Source organism: Cenococcum geophilum (genome assembly GCF_001692895.1).
Source record: "Cenococcum geophilum 1.58 unplaced genomic scaffold K441scaffold_21, whole genome shotgun sequence".
NCBI lineage: Eukaryota > Fungi > Ascomycota > Dothideomycetes > Gloniales > Gloniaceae > Cenococcum > Cenococcum geophilum.
The window spans coordinates 1739536-1748009 of NW_027137579.1; positions in this window are offsets into that span (position 1 = coordinate 1739536).

The window sequence follows — 8474 nt, forward strand, 5'->3', positions numbered from 1 at the left end:
ACTATGCTTCTGTTAGTTCCTGCAAGATATAACAATAGAGTTGGCCTCCTATAATTAATGTAACAATACCAGCGTTTAAGTTCGCCTTTTTGCAGATAACTAGGAGTGTAAGTGTAAAACATAAGAGAAACGCTGCGATGTAGATTAGTGATGTAACCACCTACGGCTATGATATTTCTTTTAGCATTTTAATAAGATGAGGTGTAAGGGGATTTGTTGTGATAGTAAAAGGATACAAGTTACTATAAAATCCTCTTATAACGCGCCGTATCCCTACTATAATAACCCCGTAGAAAAATGCCCCTAATAAGAAACTATCTCCTACCTTTTAAAGAGTTTCTAAATAGCTGCGGTGGCAAGGGCAGGGTTACTCGTCACTCCCTAAGGAACTACTAACGCGATCTTATACGCCTCGTCATCTAAAGAATGAATTAGGTGGATTAGATGGATTAGGTTAGTTAGGTGGATTAGGTAGGCTTTTTTAAACGGCTCTTTAACGACCCAGTAGCTTAATAAAGGTGATAGATAATTCTAAACTAGGTATGTACCCTTGCATATGCGTCTTCTTTAGGAGTGAAAGGTAAACCTGGTTATATTTATACATTCCTTTAATTGCCTTGGTACTATAAGCTTTGTTTAATTCTTTTTCCTTATATATCTCACTTTTTTGCATTATGGCGTCGGCCTTCACCCTTAAATTGGATAGTATGTTAGTTAGACGTAAACGCACCCAGATATACTCTTACAGAAAAGCACCTGCGAATGGCAAATTTCTAGGTCGTGTATATAAAACCAAAACAAAGACCGCTAGAAAGATATCCTCTCGAGGTGATATCTAATATTTATCTCGATTTTCGATTTTCTAATTATGGGTAGATGTCGTATTTAATGTCGAGTTATCGGATCAATATATTAAAAAAACTCTCTCTGCTAACTTAACTTTAGCGAGCGCTATATCTATTTAGTGGCAGCAGGTTATTGATCTAACTGACAATACTAAGCATTGCGCTATTTGTATAAATATTCTTAGTAAAGGGGAGAACGATAGCGCGCGTATGTTTGTTTTGGAACGCTACTGCTGTATAAGCAACTCCTTAGAGCTAATGACTATTTTAACAGACTAACTAATTTATTACAGATTGTCTGTGGCGAATGTATTTTTAGTAGTGGCCTAGAAGCTAAGGATGAGTTGGGGATAATGGTTAAACAGTTTAACTGCCCTCGCTGGGATCATTTCTACTAAGGAGTGTAGAATGCACCTAAGATTTTTAGAATTGACTATTTAATCTGCTAGAGAAGAGCTAATAATGCTATTTATTAAATTCTTACCCCTTGCGGTAAGTTCCTATATATATTTAGATGATTTTAAGAAAAGTCTAACTATTATAGGCTATTCATTCTGCTATAACTGTATTATAAAGTGGAACAGCTCTAAATATAGTGGTTATTGCCTATATTGTAGAAAACGCTTTGGTAAAGGCCTTAGCACGTTTTGAAAATTCGAAATAGTTTAGCGTAGTGTCCTTCGTCAAATATGTTTATGAGTTATTATATCTAGACTCGTAGTATGCACTTTCCTAGAATGCTCCCTTTAGGGAAGTTGACTTGGGTTCTGGGAGGGTATGGTGAGATATTAATGAACCTTTAAAGGTAAGATAGGGAGATTTAATGGTATATAGAACTTATTACACCTAATGCGAGGTTGAGAATGCAAGTTCGTCCTAACCTACTCGTTAATTTGGTCATTTAGCCCTACCTTGTCATCTTTACCGCTTTTTGCCCCGGTTGCCTTGTTACACTAGTCTCCTATAATATACACTCTTTCTATTCTATTGGCGCTTATAATCCCCTCATTTTTGTGCTTATAAGCTTATCACGGATTGGTTAAATTTTTCCACGGACTTAGGCATAGTTTATATAATACGCCGTTAATTTAAAATGTCTCTAATAGTCGAAAGGCGGTTCCCTTTTTTACACCCTAATATAAAGCAGATTTTTAGCTGTGTATACTGTGCATGTCTCTAATTGAAATGCGGGTTACTGCCTAGCCACTAGAGTATAGGTGCACCCTTTAGTGACAGGTATCCACGATATGCCGTATATATAGCGGGGTGCAGTGAGACCAGATTGGATAATGCGAGTTTATATATGTCTAATTAGGGCTGAAAGCAAGTATAAATATCCGATGAGTTTCCTTCCTTTTGCCTACTATCCCATTAATCCTCTTTCCAACTCCTCCTACCTCTAGCTTAAAGCGTTCGCGTCTGCTACTATATACCCACTATATCTTTTAGCACCCCCAATTAAATCTCTGTGGAGAATCTTAACTAGAGTTAGGACTTTAGTTGGGATTCCTCTATTTAAATTCTCTCTAAAGCTATAACGGTAAACGGAACTCGCTAATCTAATCTAAGGTATATGTTGGTCACACAGGGTGACTTACTAATAACGACTACTCGAGTAGGGTTATAGTGATGTTGGGTAATAAATCTTATTTAATTAGAATGAGGAAGGGTGAGGAGCTTAAGACTCCTCGCCACGCTAGTGCCGCGGCGTCACGTGATAACCGCTTGCCTTATTCCCGACAGTATAGCTAATATTTTATATTTAGGTTCCTTTAAGGCAATGCCCAACTTGTCTTGCAAATGGTAAGAAAAGTTAGGTAATTCCCGGAAAAGACTGTCCTTGGTACGGTACTCCAGTAAACTGTTTGGACTATTTAGTAAGCACCTTTTCCCGGCAATTTCTGTATAAGTTGGCTAATAGATAAAGTACCTTAAATATAGGAGATTAGGTAATTTGTATATATTAAAGGCTTTAAACCTATAGGAGGAATATATTACTGCCAATTATATATAAGAAATGTGCAGGACTTAGTTGTTCACTATTTATTAACCCTTAACATTATTGCTAACCCGCAATTTTGTTCCTAAAACTCTTACCTAGTTACTCCACCATAGTTAGAACTGTGAAACCGTCTCCCCCCATTTCAGCTCCACTACCCTCCTATACGGCTTCATTTCCAGTGGACAGCGAGAAATCTTTGTTTAGCAAGCTCGCTGTCTCCCTACCCTCCTACACGTCTGCATCCTTAGTGGATAGATGCTGATCTTCCTTTAGGAAATCTACTTTCTTTAAACCTTAAAACCACTTGGCTTTAGAAATAGAATAGTTAATAAAACGAAGATCGTCTCTTTCCTTGTCTAGGAAGAGATTGAGAATGTAAGTCTCTGGAAGGCCAGAGAAAGCTTTAAGCACGCTAGAGAAAGGCTCCCCGTCTTTGCCAACCGTAACCCTACTATCTATATTTGCCATTAACTGAAGTTCTTAAATAATATTCGGGCTAAAGCAATGTGCATTAGTGTCATTTCTACCCTTTAGAGAATCTTTGGTAATTTTTTTGACCTCCTCTATAAGAGCCTCTACGCCCTATACCTCCAAATATATTTCGAGCTTCTTAAGAGTGGAGTCCCTTTCCTTTCTAGTTTTTTTAGGTCCCTTTAAAAGAGTCTCTACCTTAAGCCTGGGACTATTTATAGATAGGTACTTAGTTACACGCTCGGCAACCTCCTAAAGTGGTATAACCTCGCTTTTTTTATAGATGCCGATCTCCCGCAACAGTTTTTGCTGTACAAATATGGCCGGTTTCTATAGTTCCTAGGTTTTATCCTTAAATTCTAAACTATCGCTATCCTAAAGAGGATGAGGAGGAGGAGGAGGAGGAGGAGGAGGAGGAGGCGGAGGAGGCGGAGGCGGAGGCGGTGGCAGCAGTGGTAATGGCTGTAATAAAAGAGTTATAATAGCTGCTTTAGGAAGAGGGTTAAAGGAGATACTAATAATCTAGGAAGAGGATCAAAGGTGATTCTAATGAGAAGATGGACTGATCTAGGATATCTAGGCTAATTTATAGATAGGTTATCTAATATCTCTGCAAAAAAGAGGGGCGTGTAATATGGTGAGATTATTATAACGCTGTTTGTGGCGTCCTACAGAAGACTTATCTTAGAAGCTAAGTTATAGATATAGCTTATAAACCACAACAACTTCCTAAAAATATAAGGATGCTCCACTACCCAATTTCCAATAGGGAGTTCAGCTAGTTATAGGCATGCATGTATATACACTAGTGGAAAATGCATAAAAGGTTATGCACCTAAAAGTTTATAGAACTTAGAGCGTATATAATACGGATAAGGTCCCTACGGGGGTATATATTACTTCGCTCTCTAACTATACTCTAGGCGTTGAGAAATGTGGGGACGTTGTTAGTATTGCGGGTAGTGAAAATAGGCGAAGGTTGAAGTTTTATTACCGTAGGCGTTAAATAATGAACTTTATTTACGGATATTATATTCTAGGGAAGAATAAGATTTATTTCTTAACAAGTATAGAGATAGGGTGGGGAAATAGCTTGCTAATCCGAGTACTTAGTTCTTGAGATTTAAGGCTAGCCACTATTTAGAGCTTTAGGTCTCCTAAGTATATAAAAGGGTAAATATAAGAAATCCAAGTCCTAAGCGCCGCCGCAGCTTTAGGCCTAACGAAGTACCTAGTTATTAAGATTCTAAAACCCACCTATATACTAGTTTAAATAAAAGGGTACAAACAAGCACTTAAAGCCCTAATCGCCGCCGCAGCTGTAGGCCTACTAAAGTGCCCGGCTGTCAAGGTTCTAAAACCCATATATATACTAGTCCAAACCGCACCGCGAACCACTTTTATGAAATCTTGGTCAAGCTTTATTATACGCTTCCCTAAACCATCTAGAGCTGATCCTCTATCCTATATATATAGAATACGATTAGACTAGCTCTTATACCGGACCTAGCGTCTATTATGCTCAAATTATGCCAGGATCTTAGTACTATGGTTACTTGTCCAGCGGAGATAGTCTAAATATTAAGTTGTATAACTTCTGAGCTTAGAGTATGGGCTAAAATAAGCACCAATTATCTTAATAACCTATAACTTTGTTAATTTCGCTTAGTAATCATGCGGATAATAGCCTTACTTTAACTTTTCCTAGCTCCGGCTCTGAAAACTCTTTAAATTTATATAAAGAAGCCCTATCTACCTTAGAAATGTTCTCTCCGTCTTTAGGGACCCAACCGCCTAGGAATACTATATTGGTTATTTGCTCTATAATATACTCTGGCAGAGATGGAATGTATACGTTTAGGAGAAGTCCTTTAGTTGTATTTATGTGCACCTTTAGCCGCTAGGGCACAATTCTCTATATCCTCCCCTTGCGACGTAGTAAGGTAGAGAGTTAACCCGGTTAAGAGCGAAGGCGCCACTAAGAGCGCTAATATAGCCATGGCTATATTAGCGCTCTTAGTGGCGCCTTTTACACAACCGAGTATCCCTACGGAGACTCCGCGTTGGGCGTAGTGGCCTACTAACTTTTGGACCGTTCCCACACTTCTATCAACCCTTCCCCGGTAGGACGCCACCGTAATATAATCCCCTGTGAGAGCGACCACAACATCCTTAGAGTTATGTAAGCCACGCTCGGGATACTTTATATTGATCTTTTAACCTATAAGATACCTATTTAAGAGGAAGTATAGAGATATTTTACGCCTTAATAAAAATCAATAGGTCGCTTTAATAACCACTAAGTCTAATATAGTTTTACCTCTGCGGTACTTAGCTCCAAAAAAAGGAAATAAGTACTTACTATCTCTTCTCTAGGGAAACTAATATTGGCTTCTAGGAGGGAAATTCTCGATCGGATGTGTCTGAATCTTAATAGCAAACCTATCCCTCTTCCCGCTCTAAAATTCCCTTAGCCTTTACCCTCTCTTTAATATCTTAGCTTTCTATATAAGGCAGCGTATTAAATGGCTTTAAAAAAGGGTATCAATAACAACTAGAACTGGAGGTTTGAAAGTAAACGTAAAGAGATTTTCCGTATAATATTTGCTGAACCCAAGTCTATTAAGGTTAGGAGCTATTCTATACATGTGTCCTGCACTCTAACTGTTTTATAAATAGAGAAAATATTAGCCTTTTACCCTAATCCCTCAAAGCTATGCAATTCTTTGGTATTTATGCAGTTTACCTAGAATGGGCTATAGTTAGATGGTTACTGGGAGTTATAGAACTTGGAGTTAATAAATAATTGGACGGAATTACTAAGAATAGATGGGATGGACGATTTCGTTAGTTGGACGGAATTGCTTAAGTAAAACGGATACTAAAAAGATTAATACGGAGTATGGAAGAAGATACTGTCTTTAATAGCGGAAGCTAGGCCGTCCTAGTTAACTGTAATAGAGGACTTAAGTAGCTAATGAGGGACTTTGATAGGCATAGAGGCTTAAGACGTTAGCTTTACTTTAGTATAAAAATGCTATTGAACTAGAACCCAATATCGCCATACCCTAGCTATTAGGAGCGCAGGACGTAAGCCGTCAAATGCAATATAGCGTTATTATATTACCGTAGTGTTCTGAAGTTACTGCTAGTGGTATAGCAATGCCTAGATATTAACCTGCTTAACGGTAATTAGATCTTACCCTCTTTTTAGGAGCTCCTCTTTTTCAGTAAGGCTGTTATACGGTAGCTTCATTTAATCCTATAATCTAATAAGTCATTATGCGCTAGCAGGGATCGCGATCGGCCCTTTAGTATGCTACTTCAATGATATAGTGGGGTGCATAAACTTCGTCTAATTAGTTTAGGTACATTCTTCGTTAAAGGAGCGCTGGCTATAGTGGACATCTTTGCGGCTATATTGAGTTTCTCTTTACTGCTTGCTTTCACTTTGCAGAAAACATCTTCAAAGCTCTAAACTGCTGCTAAGGTTCTATATAGTGCGCTTAATCTTTGCCCTATTTATATTTCCTCGCCCGTTTAAGCAGTATGGTTGAAGCTTACACGAGACAGCGCTGTGCGTTAAAGGAGCTTTTTTATGGCGACAATTTAAGAATGGGCAAGCAGTTCGTCCCTCGAGGTATACAACTCCCTGAAGTAAGTTTGCCTTCTAGGGCGGGAAGCGATCTTCCTATATAGCGGAGATGGTGGGTACGCTTATAGTGGGCTTAAATATAATCATATATAATAATAGTAGGGCTGACTAGATAATAGATGCTAGCATTAAATAGACTGACCTTTACCGAAAAGGCGGCGATGGAATGATATACAGGCCATGAGGCAGCGGGGAGGTAATCTAATTAGAGACCTGCTCTGCGCCGCTACTAGGCTAGTTGACGTTAAATAAAGAATATTAAGTAACTAAATTGCAGCGGGCGAAATATAGGCTATTAGCAGAAGGTTTAGTTTGAGTATCTATGCGATATCTATCTATTAATAGTTCCCCGCCATATAGCTCTGGAAGGCAAAGTATCTACCAACTGTTAACACCGTAAGGAAACCCACCGAATACTAGACTGCCACTTCCCTATATAGTCTCCCTTCGGAATATATGTTCTTAAGTTGCCTCTTATAAACCCTCTACAGGGTTTAGCCGCATGCCGTAAAACCAGCGAGATAAGCTTTTCGTAATGTAGGTTCTATAGGAATATTAAAAGTGGAACCCTCTATTATATTAACCAAGAGCTCCGCACCTTGGCTTATATATATTTTATCAATAGTGAGGGTCGCTCGATACTTGGTTTCTTAAAGGGTCACCTCTATATCCACAAGATAGGTGGTAAAATTTATATTAAACACCTCTGTAATCTACGACATTAGGATTTTATCCTCTATATTAGATAAGTAGGGGCCCTACTTTTAGGGATGGAATCTCTTCGTCCTTAAATATTCTGTAATTTTTAGACGCAATAAACTTCTCATAGCTTGCAACGCCTAATGCCTATTCGTTTGCGGTGGAATCTATCGTGTTAGGAGGGGTAATAGTGATTTCGGTAGAATGACAAGATAATTTTCAAGGCGACAGAGATAAAGGTCTTGTATAATTAAAGCTAGATGCTAAGGAGGGTTTAAAGAGCCTATTTATGCGTGTGCGGGTTAGGCTAAATTAACTAAATACGGCCCCTATCTCCAACCTGGTATTGCGGATACGTATACTATCTTATAGTTTCCTAACAGGAGCATGCGGTATAATATAGTTGCTACAGATAACAAAGACTGGTAAATGCCTATGTGTAAGGCGTTAAGCCGAGACTATAAATAGGAGGGTGCCATAATGCATATTCGGAGGCTGTAAACGGACGAATACCGCTTACTTCTAGTCATGCTCTAGATAGTGACGGAGTGTAAGATAATCAATAAGCAATAAAGGTTAGGGATAGCTTAAAGCCGCTGTAAGACGAACGCAACTGCATAAAGCGGGGCAAATACGCATAGCTGGTATGCTTATTGTCAGGAGGTCACCAAAGGAGGTCTCGCGGCCAATTCATTAGACGACAATAGTACTTAAATAAGCCAGATACACTTTAAAGTATGCTCTAAGCACTAGAAGAGAGTAGATATATAACAATATATAGATGAAATACTCATAGATAAGA